We start from the raw sequence: 9,360 nt of genomic DNA, 5'->3' as shown, positions 1-9,360 counted from the left end.
CTTGTTGTTTCAGTCAGAAGTGCTAAACCAGTATATATTGTATATAGATATGTGAGTTGGTATTAGATACTCACCCATACACCTTGCCATACTTCTTTGTGAATTCTGGAAAGCAATAATGCATTCCCTGCAGGAAATAACAAATGAAGAAACCTGAAAACAAGTAGGCCTACATGGTACATTGAATTCAAATGACTACATTCTCTTTCTATACATGTAATTCACTCCTTAAGGAAATGATTATTCAAACTGAAAACAACAAGACCAAGTGAGCAGAAATTAAAACAAAAATTAATACTATTATTTTTTATTATTTTGTATGAAGAAGGAAATTTCCATCCAACAGTTTGTAGCCACAAGTCATACCAAGTAGAATACTGTGATTGTACTGATTCTCGTGTTAAAGCCCGTCCCAGGGGGATCGAGGGGTGGTCGTATATAGCACTGAAGGAAGGGAAAACTGACACGTCCAGTCACGATGGATGCAGGGATAAAAATGTGTATCTTTATTTCGGTACAGATCATACCGAGTTTCAATGATCATATTAATTGCAATCAAAATAATTATCAAGCACTTCTTCTCATCAGCACACTATGTGAATGGCACGTGCCAGTTGCTGACGCGAATACCTAATTCTTCATCAGTGTTCTTGATAATCTACCTCATTCAATATGTGACCGTGCACCTCAAAACGAACATAAAGTCGCACACACTGATTTTGCGTGAGGACTGAAAATAAGTGAAATGGGTCAACCTAGCCGAACTTGACTTTTTCATATTTTCTGAAAGAGCGGGTCTTCTTTTACATTATGCCCCAATTTGGTATCATAAAACGGTCAGGAAAGTGTGTTTTTTAGCAGTTTATCTCAAACATTTTTGGTAGAATAGTGTGATTAGGTGTGTCTTTAGAATCCCTTTTTCATTTCTGAAAAACCTTGTCCACACTCTTCACTTTCAACTCTAATAACTTTTGGAAGGATAATGCTACTGCTTTGAAAGTTGGCATTAATCATGGACAGAATGAGTTAATGAGGCATGCTTAATTTCAGTTTAATCTGATAATCTCTTCATTGTTGTTACTCTGGTGGTTTACTTCCTGTTTTTTTGTCCCATTCATCGCACAGCCAGCACGGTTTGGTAAAGATTAAGTGCTTGAATAGACACTGTACTTCCGAGCCTCTTTTCTCAGTTCACACCTTTCCTGAGTTTGTGCTTTCTTTCCAATATCTAGATAGGTTAGGAGAGTCCATTTGATTTGAGTTATGCACCATTTTAAAGCTTAAAGTCTGCTCTTTCAGAATATGGTCTTAACTAAAAATTCATGTCTGGCGACTTTTTGTTTGTTTTGATGTGCAGGGTCACATATGATACTTGATTCATACCTCGCAGAGTCTATAATATCAAAGGTTAATCATAACACTTGCTATTTGAAATCAATCTTAATATTCCTTTGTACTGATTTCTAATAACTAACCGTCAAATTCTTAATTCTTATAACTTAACTTCAAATTCTTAATTCTTATAACTTAACTTCAAATTCTTAATTCTTAATTCTTATAACTTAAACTTCAAATTCTTAATTCTTAATTCTTATAACTTAAGCTTCAAATTCTTAATTCTTAATTCTTATAACTTAACTTCAACCTGGATCCTGTAAAATACAAACCATCTAACCAAATAAAACACAACTACATATGACTCAATCAATCTCTATTTGTGTCACTGAATTGAAACATACATTAAATGGATGTTGATCAAATATCAAACTTGAATATAGCATACATTCATTTCTTTGGCAAGTACGTAAAGACATAATGAAAACTGATACTTTTGCATGCAGCAAAACAAATCTAACTTCTTTAGTTTTTCTTTGTTTCTCAAAAAGTCAGGTTTCTATAAACACACCGTCCAGAGAGCTAGTGGTCAGAGCTCTGGCCGACAAGGTGTGGAGGTTGCTGTGGCTCATCCAAACTGTGTTCACACTGACCCTCCGTCTCTACCTCTATTCTATACACTGCTATTTGTCACCGTTTCTATACTTTTGCAATGATACCATACTGCTCCAATAGCATCATAAAAAGTATCCATGTATTCACAATTTGTACACTAGTTCAGGCATTTGGGTTTTCCATTTAGAAATGAAATAAATAACAGCTACTCTGCAATCATTCCCAAGACAGCCTAAAGGTCAATGGACTCTGGTGCGGTGCACCACCTAGCAGAGTGTTAACACTGACTGCTCCACTCATCCTTCTACACTGGAGGGCACAGCCTATGGTTTGTTCACACTCACACTACCAATACTTAATCCAAAACTAAATCAGCTCAAGTAGTAATTATACATTTTTCGTAACGAAAGCGGTTGAATCACTACAGAAATATAATAATGACCCAAGCACTCATATTCATATAATCCCTAGCACATCATAATCAAGCAGTCATATACGGCATTAAACAATAATAAATAACTATTCAATAACTTCACTGAGAACACCATTTGTGATCTAAACTCCTCTTTTACTGAATGAGGAACCATGCAATTCACCTCCAAGCAATAAATGTCATAGAATTCGCCAAATTTACCAGTCAGAAAGAATGATTTAGAATAATTGAACGGAAGTAGAAGTAAGATTTCCTACTTGAAGGAAGGGAAAAATGACACGTCTAGTCACGATGGATGCAGGGATAAAAGTGTGGAGCTCAAAACCACATCCATCGAGAAGAGATGAAGTCATTTTTCTTAGAATTTGAAGTGACTGGGTAAACTCCACTTTGATTTCGGGGGTGGGTGAAATAAACTTGTGAGGGTATATTTCTTTATTCATACCAATATCTAGAAACTTCCAAAAAAATAGGGGGGCCTGTTTTCTGTACTCTTGTGGGTCTCACATCCATATAAAGGGATGGTACAGTTGTGGTTGAGATTTGGCTTAGGGTTTACAACACTTTTTGTTGATAAGTATTTTATTTTGTGCTAATGAGAAATTTCTTATGAAATAAGAAAAAGCATATCATATGATATAATTCTGAGAGAAATTCAAAGATTATTTGATGAAGAATGGTTCAGAATGTATTGACTGAGATATTCAAAACAAAGCGATCCTAATAAAAGTTGGGACCCAGCTTTAATGAGGTTCGCTTTGTTTTACTCTGTTTTTGGATATCTCAGCCATTTCAAAACTCTTTTTCAGCAAATACTTTGACATTCCCATTAAAATTGTGTACCGTTAGACATTTCATATAGCAGTTTCTAAGTATCTCGCAAAATCTTAAAAGCTGAATCCTCACCTCAACCAATAATATACCATCCCCTTAAGTTGCTATGGCATACAAAGTTCAGTCTGCTGTCCACCACGAGGACTCATGACTACTTTAATATTGACTCATGTCTAATCAACTGCCTCTGCTCACTTACAGATCTGTAGTAAAACTTCCAGTTTTGCTGACAGAAACTTTTGCGGCCCATTTCATGAAAAAGGATCGCAGTCTAGATTTGCAAGTTAATTGCAGTTACCATGATAACGACCTCCAGGCTCACAGCTGAATTAATATTGCCGATTTAGTTGCTGCCTCATATCTGTTCTTTGATGAGTAAAAAAAAAGTAAAGTTGAGTATGAAGTGGAGTGAAGCCTTGCTGATTAATAACGAGGTCTTGCCAAGAAACCAGTCTGTATGACCTGACCTGACCCTACCCTTGCAATGTCCAGAAAATTCCCCAGGAATGGCACAGTTGGTGGACTGGGTATTCCTTTTCTTTTGAAGTAGGAGCGGTACCACCAATCTCGTCTGGAAATCAAAACATACAAAGAATATCATTGTATACACTGAGAGTATAGGACGGTTGGATTCTCTTCCCACCTCCCTGCTCAGACTTTGAAGTAGTACATGTCTCATCCAACCATTTAAAGGGTTGCAAATGAAACAAAAAACCCAGTATAAGTGTATAGTTCTAAAATATAAGTTAGGGATAGACACAACCACTGTAAAAAAAAAATGAATCCGTATAATCCATGTTAAGTATTGTGAAATACACAAAATGTGAACAATATTTATAATTAAGATTTTTCCAGACTTAACTGTCTACAGTCTACAGTTGTGGTTTATCTAGAAAATACTGCTATCTCCTTATATTTTAGGCTTTATTGTGAAAATTGTATACGGTAGGATGTTTTGTGATACAACAGACCTACACATATGCACAAAATGTGATATCCTGATTTTTTCTTAAGTCACTATAGCTGCTCCCAAAGGTAAACAGTACCTTTAATGCATAAATGTATACATTTAATGTTCATTGAATGACCTATTGAATTGTCTGACTCTTGTGCCAGCTTGATACTCAAACATCCTACACTATTCTAATTTTGTTGCCCACATCAACTTTAAGCTTGCTTTGTGCTACTACAAGGTCAAAAAGACTCATACTTACAAAGGGTGAGGCCCAAAAAAAAAAAAAAAAAACTCTTCAAGGAACACATAATCTCTTTTCAGTAGATATTCAACTACTTCAGTGTTGTGATTATGTAATATGTGGCATATAATTGTGTGTGAAATATAACAGGATGTAAAAGTTACATGTATATAGACTTAACATCCCACCAAAATTATGATAGGGAAAGATGGTGGCACTGAACAGACCTACGTTAAAGGTGATGCTAATCATTTATTCTGGTGGTCAGAACTTAGCAGCATCTATCCCATCCTCTAACAAGTGTTTGCATTCTTTGCCACTCTCAAATTCACATAGACTTTGTACAGGGCTTTAATAGTTTGTGCTGAGAGTTAGGTTTTATTGAAAGATAGTGTGCCTTCACAGATTGTGTATTGGATTGCTTCATGGGTTCATTGTCACCTTATCACTGTGGGGCTGATGGCAAGTTATGAAAAACATGAAATCAGTGATTATATACAAGCAATGTCAATAATATCAAGCATACTCAGTAAGCAACAACAACTCAAACATCCAAAGTTTCACCGCTGACTGGACAATAGATAATGAAACATTTGTGTTTTACAGTCTAGAAATATCACATGCACAAATATATTTATCTATAGATCTCCCCGCCCTCTCTCTCTCTCTCTCTAATATATATACAGTGTATATATATTTGCTTTATGTGTTATGGTGATAGATGAAAAAAGAAGGGTACATTAATTTACCTGTACTTCAAACTTTAAACAATGTTAGTATAATGCATGTACATCCTGTATTTCCTTTGAATATTCATTCAATTTGACAAATTGCCTGTATAAAATAATATATATGTGCATTGAAAGTGACTATATCTTTGCTAACACTGCCTAAAGGGAGCATAGTTAATGCAAAATACCTCTCAAAACAAATCGTATAAACATGCAAAATAAAACGTGATGACAAATAAAACAAACTTTCTGTGTGACAACTTAATTCTTCCGCTTTTGCGTGCAACTAACCTATTACTCCAATTTGATCATGTATTAAAGTCTTTTATGAATTTTCTCCTTTTATCTTATTTCCTGTCTGTTGCACATTAAAGTCAGAGGGGTGCTGTGTCTGTTGGACATTAAAGTCAGAGGGGTGCTGTGTCTGTTGCACATTAAAGTCCAAGGGGTGCTGTGTCTGTTGCACATTAAAGTCAAAGGGGTGCTGTGTCTGTTGCACATTAAAGTTCAAGGGGTGCTGTGTCTGTTGCACATTAAAGTCAAAGGGGTGCTGTGTCTGTTGCACATTAAAGTCCAAGGGGTGCTGTGTCTGTTGCACATTAAAGTCCAAGGGGTGCTGTGTCTGTTGCACATTAAAGTTCAAGGGGTGCTGTGTCTGTTGCACATTAAAGTCCAAGGGGTGCTGTGTCTGTTGCACATTAAAGTCCAAGGGGTGCTGTGTCTGTTGCACATTAAAGTCCAAGGGGTGCTGTGTCTGTTGCACATTAAAGTCCAAGGGGTGCTGTGTCTGTTGCACATTAAAGTCCAAGGGGTGCTGTGTCTGTTGCACATTAAAGTCCAAGGAGTGCTGTGTCTGTTGCACATTAAAGTCAAAGGGGTGCTGTGTCTGTTGCACATTAAAGTCAAAGGGGTGCTGTGTCTGTTGCACATTAAAGTAAAAGGGGTGCTGCTGCTGCTGCTGCATAAGGAACGGATAATTCTTTCAGTCTATTCATGCTGTTTTATGTCGGCACATCAAGGAGGATAGATGATTAGGATTATTTTCTTCGCCTTGTTACCATGGTGACTGTCAAGGACGTACTTTAAAGCATTTCATATCTTGTTTTAGAGAAGAAGTCATATCTTGATAACATGTGACATCACTTGATAATTTGGAGAATGGGAAACTATTTCTTCTCTTAAATCTTATATAATTTTATCAAGCATATAAATGTGTTAAGCTGACGATCAGCTTACAAACAAGACCGCCTGTTGCTTTGTAACACATTGTGTTTTAACACAAAACTACTAGCTGCCTTTGAGCTTTTCTTTTTAGAAAAGTGGTTGCTTATGTGGTGTTTGTGGGGGGGGGGGGGGATAGGGTGGGTTCATCACATCTAACATTCTGACAAAATTAAACTTCCAAACATGATCATCTTGCAGTTCCATCTGAACGAGTCACTGAGTATGAAGGCAGAATAACTTTTTCTATGATACCACATTATTTTACAACACATCTAGAAATACCCACACTGTATGTACTGTGGAGTTTAAATGATGGTATCCAGATATCCCCTGCACCTTTATAGTATTGTCTAGCTACATCACACGTTGTTGTAGTGTTAATGTATACGCGCTTTTTCTAATACTTAAGTAGAGGACTAACACCGCCAGCGCAGCGATTTCCCAGGTACACGCAAATAACAATGTATCGCCACATCATGCAGATAAAAAAGAGCATTCGGATCAACGATATCTCGTCCCATTGAGGATATCAAATCTATAGTTCCCCTAACCCCGTCGCGGGGCGCTGTAACACAGTAACGGTACGTATTTGTCCGTATGGGGTCGCTGCTGCGGTTATAAACACTAAACAAAAAGTAAGTTCCCCCTAAAACAAACATCAATATTTTATGAATCAGGAACCTTTGAGGAAATCTGAATACAGGATCATGTAGCTGTAGTTCTCGGCTACCTTTCATGTGAAATTCAGTGGATATCACTCGGTCACGCTTGAGTGAGCATTACTTAAAGTAAAAATGGTCACTTTTTGAAGTTCACAAGCCCAATTTTGCAACTTTGATTTGGTGATATCGGAACAAATTCCAATTTTTCAGGATAAAAAGGCATGCAACGTATAATTTATGTGCATCTAATCGTACCATGTGACTTGTGCACAAAATTTCACGGTTGAGTGAGCACGGGGTGAAAATTACCAAAATGGCCGATTTGACATGTTTCTCGTGGTAATTTCTATCAATTGAGATTGAATTCGTGTGTTGAACAGTTTTTACACACAATTCACGTAATTTCACGGTTGAATGAGCACATTAAAAACAAAGAAAAATAACAATTTAAATTGTGCAGGCAGAATTGCGATAATTTTGCGCACTGAAATCAATTGTTTTAAGGGTTTTTTCTATTGTGTTTAATACCACTGCGCATACAGTGATCACTTGACATTTTAATCACGCTTCAATGAGCATGTGGGACTGGAAAACCCTTTTTTTACCCTATATAATAAAAAATATTCATTGTTTTTTATGTTTTAGTTGATATGTAGGGAAATTGCTCTGATTTCAATAAAAGAATAACATTTCGATAAAAAATGACATAGTGACATGCTTCAGTGAGCACATAAGATGAGCAAAGTGTGCAGGTCAAAACCATTTTCGTGGCTGAAATTCCCATAAGAGTTACATTTGGTTGGTTTTGAAGACGTGTTCCAGCGGTGTTAGTGGACAGAGCCTAAAAAGTGAGTGCGGATGCTCCCCAATCTGTGTTATATTGCCATAACGATCGCATAATAGTCAACCAACATTTTAAGCAACTATCATCACCATCACAATCATCAACACCACATGAACAACAAAGGCGTCTACATGTTTCTCACCACAATCAATATCTGTCTCCAGACTCTCGATGCATATGTGCAGCACGGAAGGATATTGATGTTGAACAAAAGTGAAATTTGGTACCATGTCAATGATTAATTGCATTTATTTTCCCTTTGAGTTAATGCATGACTTCATTACTTTACAAAGATCAAGAACTTAATGCCAAAATTAGTATTCAGTTCCGAGAACAAAGGCCCGAAGATTTAATTTGCATAATTTCTCATCTCTGCTCCAATAAGGGGATTTCATCAAACTAAAGGCAGACCAATTTCCCACGAACACTTCAATATTTAATCAAAGGTAGCCATGGATTATAAGGAGGGTTTCCGGCACCATGTACCCTTTGACGTGTAAAATTTTGAAGGAATGCCAAGGATCACTGAGACATTTATATCGGTCCTAAACGCAATAATGACATGTTTTTCAGTTGATTTTAAATGCAGAAGATCAATGCAACACCTCCTGGATGGTTTTAATAAGATAAATCATTGTTTCATAATGTGGTCATTCAACCGGAAAATAAACCACATTGCATGCAAAAGCCATTGTTAGCTTTCAAAAGTATACATTCCTCCTCTTCACATGAACTTACCATGGGAATTATGGCCAAACTGCCAATTTTTCATTATGTATGTTAAAAAAAAGTTTACAGCCTCACGTGCTTATTGAAGCATGACTGAAATGTCAGGTGGTCACTGATATGCGTTTGGGTATTAGCACAATATAAAACAGCATCATACAGTTGATTTCAGTGCGCAAGATTATCGCAATTCTGCCTGCACAATTTAAATTGTTATTTTTCTTTGTTTTTAATGTGCTCATTCAACCGTGAAATTACGTGAATTGTGTGTAAAAACTGTTCAACACACGAATTCAATCTCAATTGATAGAAATTACCACGAGAAACATGTCAAATCGGCCATTTTGGTAATTTTCACCCCGTGCTCACTCAACCGTGAAATTTTGTGCACAAGTCACATGGTACGATTAGATGCACATAAATTATACGTTGCATGCCTTTTTATCCTGGAAAATTGGAATTTGTTCCGATATCACCAAATCAAAGTTGCAAAATTGGGCTTGTGAACTTCAAAAAGTGACCATTTTGACTTTAAGTCATGCTCACTCAAGCGTGACCGAGTGATATCCACTGAATTTCACATGAAAGGTAGCCGAGAACTACAGCTACATGATCCTGTATTCAGATTTCCTCAGAGGTTCCCGATTCATAAATTACACAGGTTTGTTTTAGGGGGAACTTACTTTTTGTTTAGTGTTTAGTTCCCCATGCTATGGGTGTAACTTGTCAAGAAATTGGCTACAGGTAAGCCCCCACTGTG

The sequence above is a fragment of the Diadema setosum genome, chromosome 1 (assembly GCF_964275005.1).
Source record: "Diadema setosum chromosome 1, eeDiaSeto1, whole genome shotgun sequence".
In the NCBI taxonomy this organism is placed as follows: Eukaryota; Metazoa; Echinodermata; class Echinoidea; order Diadematoida; family Diadematidae; genus Diadema; species Diadema setosum.
Note: the sequence above shows the minus strand (reverse complement) of the source record.